The sequence below is a fragment of the Festucalex cinctus genome, chromosome 6 (assembly GCF_051991245.1).
Source record: "Festucalex cinctus isolate MCC-2025b chromosome 6, RoL_Fcin_1.0, whole genome shotgun sequence".
NCBI classification, from domain to species: domain Eukaryota; kingdom Metazoa; phylum Chordata; class Actinopteri; order Syngnathiformes; family Syngnathidae; genus Festucalex; species Festucalex cinctus.
In genome coordinates, this window is record NC_135416.1 from 1,408,333 (window position 1) to 1,421,836 (window position 13,504).

The following is a 13,504-nucleotide window of genomic DNA, read 5'->3' on the forward strand; positions in this document are numbered from 1 at the left end:
ACCCCCCCCCCCACCGCCTGACTCATCTCATTTGGAGCCGCCAGTCCCACACCATCCCGCGTCTCAACATCTTCCCGCCACCTGAGCCGACGGCGGACGACGAGTCGGCTCGCCCGCCCGCCCCGAACGACGAGACCGATCGGACAGCGGGTGACGTCAGCGAGGCGAGTTGCGCCGGAGGAGGAGGCGAGCGAACGGATGGAGGGACGGACGGATGTGAATCTGGGTCGGCAAAGTGCAGCTGCACGGGGAGCTGAGACGCCGGGCAGGAAATCAGTTGAGCAGACAGAACGGAGAGTATGCGTTGAGAGAATAAATGGCGTGGGTGAAGATAAGGGCGCTCGCGCGCTATCATCAGTATTCCATCGCGGTTCATCCCAGAAAAGACAAATCGGCGAGGAAATAAATCAGTTGAAAACACAGCGACCGACCTCTCCGTCCATTTTTCTCCCTCCTCGTTCTCACTCGACATGTGTACAACTCGGCTGCCTGAGCTGCGCCACCCTAAAACCGTCGGCCACCTTGGCAATTGTCAGCGACCTTCAGTCCGCCAGCCTCAACCCAAACCGTCGCCGGCCAAAAACCAAGCAGTGGATTCCTTGACGTTGAGTTGAGTTTTTATAGTTTTGGAATTTTGCTGAAGCATTCCCACATATGTTATTGTGATTTTTATTCTCCACACTTTTTTTGCCACCTAAAAACTCCAACATAATACACGACTATTCACATTTCAACTAGCTTAAAAAATTCACGCCTCCTGGGATATATATATACCGGCTGATTCAACATAACATACAGTATTTGCACAATTTTAAATGTTTAATATCAACTTTTCCCCATTCATTTTCAACGGGACAGACGTTCAACTTTCTAAGTATCACTTTCCACGCCAACTTCCATACACATAACTTATCATCATTACCAGGTTTCTTACACTGTTCGGTGGCACAGTTGGTAACGTGCATTGTCCAGTAACCAGGAGGTCATAATTTCATAATTTATCTCTCCATTTATTTGATAAGCATTCCACATGCATTCAAATCTTAGCATTCAGCAATTAGCATTCAACTTTCAGCATTCCCACGCAATTTCTCCAGAAATTGCACTTAGTCTAGTTGTGGGAATGCTTCAGCATTCCCACGTTATTGTGATTTTTATTCTCCATACTTTTTGCCGCAACTCCTACATAATACTTCCAATTAACATTTTTAAAATTTCAACAAGCTTCAAATATTCACGCCTCCCGGGGTACATGTCATCTGATTTCACATGACTTACAGTATTTGCACAATTTAACATTCAATATCAACTTTTCAAATCTTAGCATTCAGCTTTCAGCATTCCCACGCAATTTCTCCAGAAATTACACTTAGTCTAGTTTTTATTAGTTTTAGTTATTTAATAAATGTTTAGTTTTAGTTAGTTTTCGTATTAAGTTTTTTTTTTTTTTTTACTTAAAATTAAGTATAAAAAATTACAAAATAAATCAATCAACAAATAAAAATCCAAAAAAGGAAGACTGTTTCCTTCATCACGATGTTCAATTGTTTTGTTGCTCCAGACGGATTTTTATTTTTTTTTAAATGGCTCTCTTGACAATAACGCTTGCTGACCCTTGACCAAAAAAAGTAACGTCACCACCTATGTCCTCCAAAAACAACCGAAAGCCTTCACCACCTTAATCCTAAACACATCCTGTAACATCTCAAATTCCTCACCCTCCCGTATTCTTGCCACCAAAACACCTCACTAACGCCGACTCGTATCACCTCCCACCTTTTGCCGGTAAATTAACCCCCCAGCTCACAATCAAGGCCCAGTCATCTGCTCATCATATCTGTATAATCATATCTATTCCCGCCGGGGCCGTCGCTAGCGTTAATGCGCTGCCGCTGCCCGATAGGTCGCCGCCGCTCACGCTGCGATAAGAACTCGATGTATGCTAATACAATCACTCTGACACGGGTCTGAGTGGCTACATGCTGACTGGATGATGGCTGATGAGGATCATTAGCGCACATAGGTTTGAAAATTTAAATATAGAAATTTCTCATGTTGACGACTGAAGTAGCGTAACCCCCAAAGTACATTGTATGGTAGAATTTGAGGGTACGTCGCATATGTGCAATTCAGAAGTGAGTCAACCATAACCATGTTAACCAGAACCTGATTTCACTTTGATTCATCCTTGTTTCCTTTGACCTTTCCTCTGGTCTCCCGACCCTCTGAACTTCACGACTCTGGTGAGACTCTGAAGGACCCGGTTAAGGTGAAGGGTAAATGGGATTTTTATTAGGTTTTAGGTGAACTATCCATTCATCCATCCATCCATTTTCTGAACCGCTTGCTCTTCACAAGGGGGGGTGCTGGAACCTATCCTAGCCGGCTTCGGGCAGTCGGCGGGGTACACCGTGAACCGGTCGCCAGCCAATCTCAGTTAGGTGAACTCATGAGTACAAATTCACAACAAATTCACACGCACGCACACACCCCTACACACAAATTCGCACATACATTAAAAAAAAAAAAGAGAGAGAGAGAGCAATAATGATGATTTGTTGAATAGGTAAGACTGCCGAATGAACAATTTTGAGCTCTATAAAATAAATTAAAAAAATAAATTATCAGTCGGCATCAATCATTAAAAAAAAAAATGAATTCAATTAATATTAAATATTAAATTATTAAATTACATTTTCAATTAATTTTACAAGAGATGCCACTGACCTGAGTTTTTCTTATTTTGCTTTTTTATTCCTTTATTTTGACATTTCTGATAACTCTACTGCAGACAAATAAAGGGACTACTACTTTATATTTATTTATATGATATACATTATATTTGTTTAATTAAAAAAAAAATTCATATTTTTTTTCTTGACACCAATATTTTCACTTTCATTGACAATGAATATCGGCTCTAAATAATCGGTATCGGTACAATAAATAATCGGGTGTATCTCTAGCCAAGTAATAATTTGGGTCAAGTCATACTTACTTCCTCAGCCACGACACATTTTTCATATTCTTTTCATAAACAAAACTAACATCAGTGCTAATTTCCAAATGTAAACAATAAGCGGTGAAATCGGCAATTGAAGTCTGACGTCCATCTTTGTTTTTAAACAGTTCTAATAAAAAAAAAAAAGTCAATGTTGAACTAAACTATCTAAAATCAACTAAAAAAAATTAAAATGTACCCATAGTCGAGAAGTCCACAATAAACCATCAAAGGAAAAATTGACAGCAAAATACAACAATGATGATCTTCATTTCACCGGCCTAATCTTCTTCAGATAAGTCAAGTCATCTTTATTTATTGTGTCAATGTATTGAAATGTCAACTCCAGTCACAACATGTCAATTATGACCCCAATTGACTAGAGTTGAGTGACTCCTCCCCCCCCAAGCCCCCCGGCCTCTTTATATGAGGAACCTGGCTGCGTATCAAGTACGGGATCAAAACATGTGGAGTGACAGCCGTCGTCAACACGTTTTGTCGCATGGCGCTGTCTGTCGGATGCTGTCGGCTCACGTTGTCCCGGCGCGACGGTTCGCGTTCGACGCGCTCGCTTGTCGTGCCAAAAATAACGCTTTTGAAATCTTGCCGTCACTTGAGCGGCAGACGACATCGCCGTGTCAGCCGACGACAAACGTTTTACTCGACTCAACTCAACTTTATTTATAAAAGGACGTGAAAACAACCGTCGCTGCGTACAACGTGCAGTAAAGACGGGTATTAACAAAATAAATAAATTATTAAATATCATAGGTAGGTAAGTGCAGTATATAATTATTTTTTTCTTTTTTTCAATCATGCATAAAAATAAAAATTGTGAACTTGTGAACAGAAAAAAATGAGAAGAAAATAAATAAGTTAGGTAAGTGATTAACTCATTTACTCCCAAAAACGTATAAATACGTTCTTTTTTTTTTAAGTATTACCAAACCATGCTCCCAAAAACGTATTTATACGTTTTGGCTTCGATGCAGCCTCTGAACTGGAGAGCATGCCTAAAGCAATGGTAGTCATTACAAAAACGGCCAGCAGATGGCATCAGAGTATAAGAGATCAAAAAGCTCTTTTCCCCACTATTTTAAACAAACTTGTGTAATGATGAAACTTAGCCATATAATTGATGCAAAATGGAAACAGATAGAAATATACTTTTTTTTTTTTTTCCTGATGAAAGAAGAGGCTCTAATCTTTCTTTTGGTAATTTCCACGTTTTATAGCAATAGAACACAATATTCTATGGGCCTTGCAAAATCAGTCAAAATCCAGTAAAACAGCACAAAATGTCCTGGGAGTGAATGAGTTAAGCAAATTCATAATAATAATAATAATAATAATAATACATTTTATTTTTAATTCACTTTACAGCTCCAAGAGATCTCAAAATTGTTGAAACAAGAAAATCTAAATAAAAAATGCGTATGAAATTTGTCATGTCTAGGGTCACGCCAGGGTTAAGTTTGAGTTCATGACCTGTTAAGTTTGGGTTCATGACCGCGAGGTCAAAGTGTCTGTTTTGTAATGACGTAACCATCATCTTCAACTGGTTTCATGCTATGTGATGTCATGAGCTTTGTGATGTCAATCTTTAATCCTTTAATCAGATCGATTCCCCGTCCGTAGTAGCAGTCTGAGAATTGTGTGTGTTTGCAACTCTGTGCAACTCTCTTTTGCTTCTCGTCTAGTCAAGTTTGTTGTACGCCTCTTGATGTGAATAAAGAGTTAAAACCTTATTTGTGTCTGCGCACAAACACACTGTAACCTCTTTTGCTAACACAAATCTGAGCACCACATAACAACAGACTGCAAGAATTGACAGTCAAATCCAAAAGATTTAGCGAGACCGCGTCGCACTGTAACCAGATTCTGCCGAAAGAGCAGAAATGCTCCAACATAACTGTAACGTTCTCCTTCGCTTCCATTTCCAAATGTCATTTGCATAATTGTACATTCTAAAAATACACATTTGCAATCACGCCGGCGGTGAATTAACACTGCATTTCTTCAAATCAGCTCACATACGCCGGCCGGCCGGGGCTGTCTTTTCTTATTTTTCCCCGATATTTACATGTTAATTAAACGATTGCGGCAGCGTTATTATTATTTCTCACGCCCGCTTTTGTTATCATCCGCATTCTTCTTCGATTGGAAAAACAAAATAATGCCGGCAGAGGGTCCAATTGTCTCGGCGCCATCTTATTTGTCGCGGGGGCCGATAAGCAATCTAAAGTAAATGAAATGAGGGAGGGAAAAAAAAGGAAGGAAACAACAAAAAAGTGTTGTTCAAGTTGAATTGAAAGTGCTGTGAAGAGATTGCGCAAGTAGGTCAGCGAGGAGGAGGAGGAGGAGGAGGAGGAGGCAAGTGTGAGGATGGGGAATTGATAAATAGATCATTGTGAGCAAGAAGCAGCTCGGCATCTTTCGGTCTTCCCCCCCCCGCCCTCGGCTGCCACATCAACAGAATCCCAAACTCATCTGTTTACTGTAAATGAGCCTCGTAAATAAGGCCACGACACGCGCGCACACGCATGTTCATCTTCATCTTCTCTTGTTGCCAAATGAGTCTCCGAGTGCGTTTAGCGCAGGATTGCAAATTTCAGCAACGCCTCGTGGCGGAACTCTTAATAAAGCAGCGACGTACAGGAGGGAACTACATGGCGCTATAAAAAACATGGAACCTATCAAAAGAAAGATTCAAGTCTCTTCTCTTCTTTCATCATGTTTCTATCTCTTTCTCTTTTTTACAGCAATTAGCATTAGAAGAGAGCTAAGATTCATCAGTTTTTGCATATGTATTGAAATTTGTGAGTAATTGAGTTTATGGCCCTGGTTGATCTCGTATACTCTGCTGCCACCTGCTGGGCATTTTGGTAATTACTACAATTGCTTCAGCCGTTCTGTGCAGTTCAGAGGCTGCATCAAAGCCTTCCGCATGCAAACATATGGCCCGCGGGCCGGATCAGGCCCGCAAAGCGGTTTAAATCCGGCCCGCGAGATGATTTTGTCAAGTTTAAAAGAAATAAATTGTTATGGCAGACTAATTAACTCATTTGCTCCCAATAACGTGTAAATACATTTTTTTTAATGTTTTAAGTCTCCCAAAGACGTATTTATACGTTTTTCTTATTTTTTTTATGCTAGAGCATACAGAAGGCTTTGATGCAGCCTCTCAACTGCAAAGAACGGTTGCAGAAATGGTAGTTATTAAACAAACGGCCAGCAGGTGGCAGCAGAGCAAAGGAGATCAACCAGGGCCATGTAGAAAAAAATTTGTGAAAACTGATGAAATTTAGCTCTCTTCTAATGCTAATTGCTGCAAAACGGAAACAGATAGAAACATACTTTTTTTTCCCGATGAAAGAAGAGACTTTAATCTTTCTTTTGATAGGTTCCATGCTTTTATAGCAATAGAACACAATATTCTGTGGGCCTTGCAAAAATCTGTCAAAATCCAGTAAAACAGCCGGGAGCGAACGAGATTGCGAAATGTGAAAACGGCTCTTTGTTGGTCATTCTAATTTCAAATGTGAACAGCGCTTGATGGCGTTGTAAATTTCGACCGGGCGACATTTGGACCGCCGTCGCCACGCTTGCCGTGATGACTTTCTTTCAAAGGCAACAAGTCAATCGTATTTGTCACAACATCAAGCGCGAGTTGAAATCATCCGGGCGAGGCGGGCAGGCACGCGTCGTTCGTCGCGTTAAGCCGCTTTGGCTTCATTGTTATTCCGCCGCTTTATTAAAACGGCCAATTTCAATTAAAGCCCGCACCTGTTACGCTTTGATCACAACGCTGTCGCTCGGGGGGGGAAGTGAGGTGAGGGGAGGCGGCGGGGTTGCATTTTATATAGTCTCGCGTTGGCTGATCTCTGTTCCCGCACCTGTCCCATCACATTACCTGGCTGATGCTTCACGGCGGCGGGCGGGCGACGCGTTCTCACATCTCGTCTTTATTCCGTCGGCGACGCCTCTGAAAGCACAAACAAAAAAAAAAAACAAAAAAAATGGCAATCAATGAAGGGGCTCACTGTGATATTTTTCCACTTTTAAACGGTGTCGAGGGAGCGCCGCGCAGGAGTTGATGAGAGCTTCTAAAACGTTGCGCAATCTCATTTACTGCAATAGCAATGACTTTACATGCTGCTATGAAAAATACGTCGGGGGTGGGGGAGTCTATCAACCTTTATTCTGCCAAGTACATACAAGTCTATAACTTTTGCAAACCGGTAACCGCGCCGGGGGGATGCGGGGGCGTTGCCATATTAATAAAATGCTACAACAACAGATGCAAAATCCACGGTATATTTTTATGTACCGCTACTAACAGCTTAAACACCATCAAAATACAGTGTTCCCTCGTTTTCTGCTGGGGTTCGGTAACAAAAAAAATACCCGCAATAAATGAATCCAAGATATAGCTAGCTTTATGTTTTATATTTATTATAAATGTTTAATAAAAAAAAATAAAATCTGCAATACAGCGAGACCGAGAAAAGTGTTATAGTGAAGGAACACTGTAGGAACAACAACAACAACAACAACAACGGTAACGCTTATGATAAACTAGAGTTAGTGCAATCACTGCAGTGACTGCAGTCAATGTCTGTCCCATTAAAAATGAATGGGTAAAAGTTGATATTACAAGTTAAATTGTGCAAATTCTGTAAGTAATGTGGAATCAAATGATATATTCCCCGGGAGGCGTCAATTTTTTCAGCTTGTTGAAATTTTAAAAAGGTAAATTGGAAGTAATGTGGGAGTTGTTAGGCGGCAAAATAAAGTGTGAAGAATAAAAATCACACTAACATATGTGGGAATGCTGAAGCAATATATATATATATATATATATATATATATATATATATATATATATATATATATATTAGGGGTGTGAATTGCCTAGTACCTGACGATTCGATTCGTATCACGATTCACAGGTCACGATTCGATTCGATACCGATTAATCCCGATACGAATTTATAAGTCGATTGTTGCGATTTTTTTTCATTCAAATTTAGAAAATACTAATCAGTAAGCTTGTAGAGTGTAAGATTTATATGAAAATGTATTATTTATTTATCTGAAATTTCTGTCTTATAGAGGTTGTAATTTGTTTCATGTTTGAACAGCATTAAAATAAAATATTAAGGCTTAATGTTCCGTTCATATAACATTCTTCCATGCTCAAGGTGTGAATCCTAAAAAAATAAATTAAAAAAAATAAAAAAAAATCGATTTTGCCGATTATTGAATCGATTCGAGAATCGCGCGATGTAGTATCGCGATATATCGCCGAATCGATTTTTTTTAACACCCAAAATATATATATATATATTTTTTTTTTTTACTGAGTAATCGTGGGAAAAGAAATGTAAACAAATACTTTATCATATACTTTTCAGAAACGATAAATACCCCCCCCCCCCCCCGAAAAAAAAAATAAAATTCTGTCTTCATCACTTCTTTTTCAACATAAACAAGATGTTAAAGATTATCATGCAACAACAAATTGAACACAAAAATATTTTTCAAGTAAATATTTTTCAAGTACGTGTTAAGCAGTGTGTAAAAGAGGCAAACTGAAAAAAAACTACTACACTGATATTATCGTGCCAGTATCGAGCCGATATCGACACTGATTTGGTATTGATAGCATCGATATTTGGATGGAAATTATCGTTGATGGCGATTGTGTCGAGTCTGGTTTCCGGGAGAGTAACACACACGCACACGCATTCACTTTTTTCTTTTACTCATTGAATATTCATATTCATAGTGTAAATATATATCTGTTGAGATGTAGCCTTGGGGCTTGTGTGTGCGTGTGTGCGTGCGTGCTACAGGCACTATTATGGAGCTAAATATTAGGACAAATGATGCAACACGCACTAGTGTTCATTTTATCAGCCATTTTTACATTTTGTCTCAGTTTTACAATCGTCCAGTTTCAAGTTTTTAAACAGATTGTCAACCTCGTTCCGTTTTTATTGACCCCATTTTTATTCGACGATAAAACTAGCTTTTTAGTCTTTATTGTAGTCCAAGAAAATATCATTTTAATCGTCTAGTTTTAGTCAACAAACGGTGCCAACATTTTAGTCGACTTATTTTGTCATCAGGTTGTGACATTGCGTCATTCGAATTGCTATTTAGCCAGCCAATTAGAGGTCGGCCACAGCAGGTGAGCCATCCGCTGCTGGCCAATCAATGAGCTTAATCCTGCCTAATCAACCCAATTAAGATTCTATTATCTCTCGCCATCTCGCTCACACATTTTTTTTTTTTTTGCAGTCTCTTTCATCAATATTATGGATTTGCTTGACAGAAACCTTCATTAATAAGCCTTAAACAAAGGCAAAATTAACTGCAATCATGGCAACGGATTATTAAAACACAGGCAGCTTGAAAAACTTTCTTGCTACTCATCAGTTGGCTTTTTCCATCGCTGCGCTCTCAACTTCTCTCGCTGGATAGAAACTTTCCTTAAGATGCCTTTACAAATGCCAAAATATAACCTTATGAGCGACTGTAAGTATTTGGGGGATCCTGTATGGAGGTTCTCAGGGCTCCTGAGACACAGCTTGCTCCTTATCAGTTGCCTTTTTTAACACGAGCTCTATTATTATTTATCTTCCTTAATATGCCTCCACCTGCTGCCAAAATAGGGCTTTATGCACGACTGCAATTCGCTCCTCATGAGTAATTCAACCCAACGATCATTTTCTTGCTTTTTAAAATATAAATTTTACAATTTTCATTTCCTAACTGCTACTGTTTTGGTTTGCAAAAATACACTACACATACTCATTGTTTGCCCGAGAGGTGTTGCTTTGTATTCAGAGGATGGCACATCGTACAAATCTTTTTTTTTTTTTTTTTTTTGGAGGGGAGTTCAGTATTTGAGGAGAGATGAGTAGTACCGCAAGGAGGACGCTTCTCCGATTCCGTCGTCTCAATCGTCTTTTTCCGCATTTATTTTTTAGTGGCGAAGTGGCTCAAAGAAGACGGGTAATTGCCAGCAAAAAAATAAATAAATAAATAAATAAAAAAGGAGAGGTGGGCGGCAGCGGTGAAAGAAAGACAAAGGTAGCGAAGGAGGAGGGAAGAAATGGCTTCAAACCTGAGCCATAAATAAAAAAGCCCTTATGAATACGCAAGCGATGAAAAGGATGAAAGAGGAGATCTATCATTTATGTTTACACAAGAGACACAGAAGGACGACGGCGAGAAGGAAGAGGAGACTTTGAGGCAGAGGAGGCTGAAGCCAAACAAACACCTGCTTTTAGAGCGACCGCGGGGCGCGTCGCCACGGCAACAGTCACAAAGAAACGCTTTGTCGTCACTTCCAAGTTGACTGTCAACAAAATCGCGAGGAAGTCAAACGAGCGACGTCATTTCCAGACTTCTGAGACTTTTTCAGCTGTCCTTGATTTGATGTTCACCAAAATTTCACGTCACTCTGTGGCTGATTTTGGACAAAGTGAAAGTCCTGGGATTGGTCCCAGGAATGGCGACTTGAAACCAAAACTGTCATCCTCCTGTCTAAATCCAAATATGGTCACTTTTTGGTGTACCTTGTTAGGATAGACAAATCCCCCAAATTTCGTGTTGATTGGTAAAACCGGTTTCTGGAACTGATTTTTGACAAAAGAACTAGCGCTGGATTTTGTCTTAAAGGGTTGCTTAAAACCAATACGGACAACTTCCTGTTCAATATGTAGTCAGGTTGCTTGAGACTTTTTGTGTGGCTTGTTATGATGGACATGTCCACCAAGTTTCATGTTGATTGGTCAAATTGGTGTCTGGGACTGATTTTTGACACTACTAACGCTGGAATTTGCGAAAAATAACTAAATATAATGATAATAATAATAATAATAATAATAATAATAATAATAATAATAATAATAATAATAATAATAATAAGAAGAAGAAGAAGAAGAAGAAGAAGAAGAAGAAGAAGAATAAGAAGAAGAAGAAGAAGAAGAAGAAGAAGAAGAAGAAGAAGAAGAAAATGCCAAAATAGATGACAAAAAAAGATGATTATAATTGAGTGGAAAAGATACTTTTACTGAACATTTACTACAGCCAAATGTGTGATTAATGGCGATTAATTACGGAAATCCACATATTAATTGTGACATATTTTAATTAACCTCTTCGAGAGTTTTGTAAGTTAGGCTGGTAGAAATAAACTTCACGGACTTGATTGACGGCTCTAGTTATTACACTCTCTCTATATTAATTGTGCGAATGAAGCATTCCCACATATGTTATTGTGATTTTTATTCTCCACACTTTTTTTGCCTCATAACAACCCCCACATAATACTTCCAATTTACATTGTTCACATTTCAACTAGCTAAAAAAATTCACGCCTTCCGGGGTATATATATCGTCTGATTCCACGTTACTTACAGTACTTTTCCCCCATTCATTTTCAATGGGACAAACAATGAACTTTTTCTAAGTATCACTTTCCACGCCCACTTCCATACATACAACTTATCATCATTACCAGGTGTCTGATACTGCTCAGTGGCACAGTTGGTAAAGCGCATTGTCCAGTAACCAGGAGGTCATAATTTCATAATATATCTCTCAATTTACTTCATAAGCATTCCACATGTATTTAGATCTTAGCATTCAGCTTTTAGCATTACCGCGCAATTTCTCTAGAAATTATACTTAGTCTAGCTTATAATAAGCGTTACCGTAGAAACCGTTGTTGTTGATGTTGTTGTTCCTACAGTGTTCCTTCACTATAAAACTTTTCGCGGTCTCGCTGTATTGCAGATTTTTTTTTTGTGCAATTCTACACGTATTTTTTTATTTTATTCAAATCTTAGCATTAAGCTTTTAGCATTCAGCTTTCAGCATTACCACACAATTTCACCAGAAATTGCACTTAGTCTAGTCAAATATAGTATTATAGATTACAATGTTTCCTTATTAAAAATTACAAACACCAAAAAAAACAAACTTTTTTTAGGGAGGGTGGGGAGGAAACAGATTAATGTCATTTCCTTTCATTTCGATGGGGATGATTTGAGATAAAATCGTATCTCGAGACAACATTGTATTGGAAAATTTTGTTAGACTTAGACTTCGACTTGACTTTATTGATCCCTCTTGGATGGCTCCCTCTGGGAAATTTATTGGTTTAAAAAAAATATAATAATATTGGTTATGAATCAATAATGACTACATGAAGTCATGAAGAGAAGAAAACTGATGTTGAAAATGAAAAAAGGAAGAAATAAAAAACAAAGTGGGCTGCATACGGGAAACTGACTTGGAATTGTGTTGTTCAGAAAGTCGTAAAAATAGATCTTTGTGATCTGTTCACCTTGTGTGTGCGTACGTGTGCGTGTGTGTGTGTGTGTGTGTAGGCAGGCCTCCAACACACACACGCACGCACAAAAACACACACACAGCAGAAAGTGCAACGCTGGCATGCGGTGGACTAATTTATGCTTGAGTGCAGTTCAATTAAGGCAGATGTACAGAAGTGTTCTCCAGCCTCAACGCAATGCAGTACACACACGCACGCACGCACACACACCCCATTCATGCGCTTACGTAACACACCGACTGCTTGCTCCCCCAAATTGTCCCACTGTTTGTGTGTGTTGCTGTTGTTGTGTTCCAGTCCATTTGTGCGTCGTCGCAAATTTGCGCTCGCGGCGACCGCTCGCGACCGACAGAGCCAGATTTGCCACACGGGCAAGCATCAACACCCACGACGTCGCGGCATTCCCGTGACATCATTGGGCGGTCACAGTACGATTTGAATGGAGAAATCGGTCGGGAGAATCGGTCGAAGGGCCGCAGTAAAGATGCAGATGGTTTGTTGTCATTTGTTAGCCGGTTAGCTGTTAGCAATATTATTGTTGTCAATGTACATTGAGAAAAACGGACTTCTTGCCAGTCATTGGCAGGATACTGACTGAAAAACTCTTTTTTCTTTTCTTTTTTTTTAAGTGTATTTAGATTGTTTAAAAAAATAAAAATAAAAATTAATAAATGACTAAAAGAGAAAATAAAAAACAAATATAAAAAAATAATTTGAAAATTATATCCAAAAAAATTAATATAAATGGAAATAAAAAGAACAAAATATACATAAATAAATATATTTATTCTTTTTGTTCTTTTTATCCCATTTATATATATTTTTTAATATAGTTTTCGAATTATATTTTTTATATCAGTTTTATTTTCACTTTTAGTCATTTATTTATTTATTTTGTCATTTATTTATTTTTAATTTTGGCAGTTTTAGTCCGTACTGCCAAGTCGAAATGTTATTCAAATGAGAGGTGGAAATAAAACATGTAATTCCAAAATTAAATACAAATGCATTTATTTATGTGTATACATATATTTTTTTGTTCTTTTTATTTCCGTTTATATTTTTTTTTAATATAAATTTTAAATTATATATAATTTTTATATTCGTTTTTATTTTCACTTTTCGTCATTTAT

At 38.4% G+C, this 13,504-nt stretch overlaps 1 protein-coding gene across 1 annotated transcript in view; it reads right to left on the reverse strand.

The window, feature by feature from the left end:
- LOC144020789 (protein ELFN1-like) overlaps window positions 1-13,504 on the reverse strand; it is a 78,490-nt gene that overhangs the window by 23,575 nt on the left and 41,411 nt on the right. The window contains exon 4 of the mRNA XM_077524585.1: window positions 6,915-6,986. The gene's annotated coding sequence lies outside the window, so the exon portion shown is untranslated. The remainder of the gene's footprint in view (window positions 1-6,914; window positions 6,987-13,504) is intronic.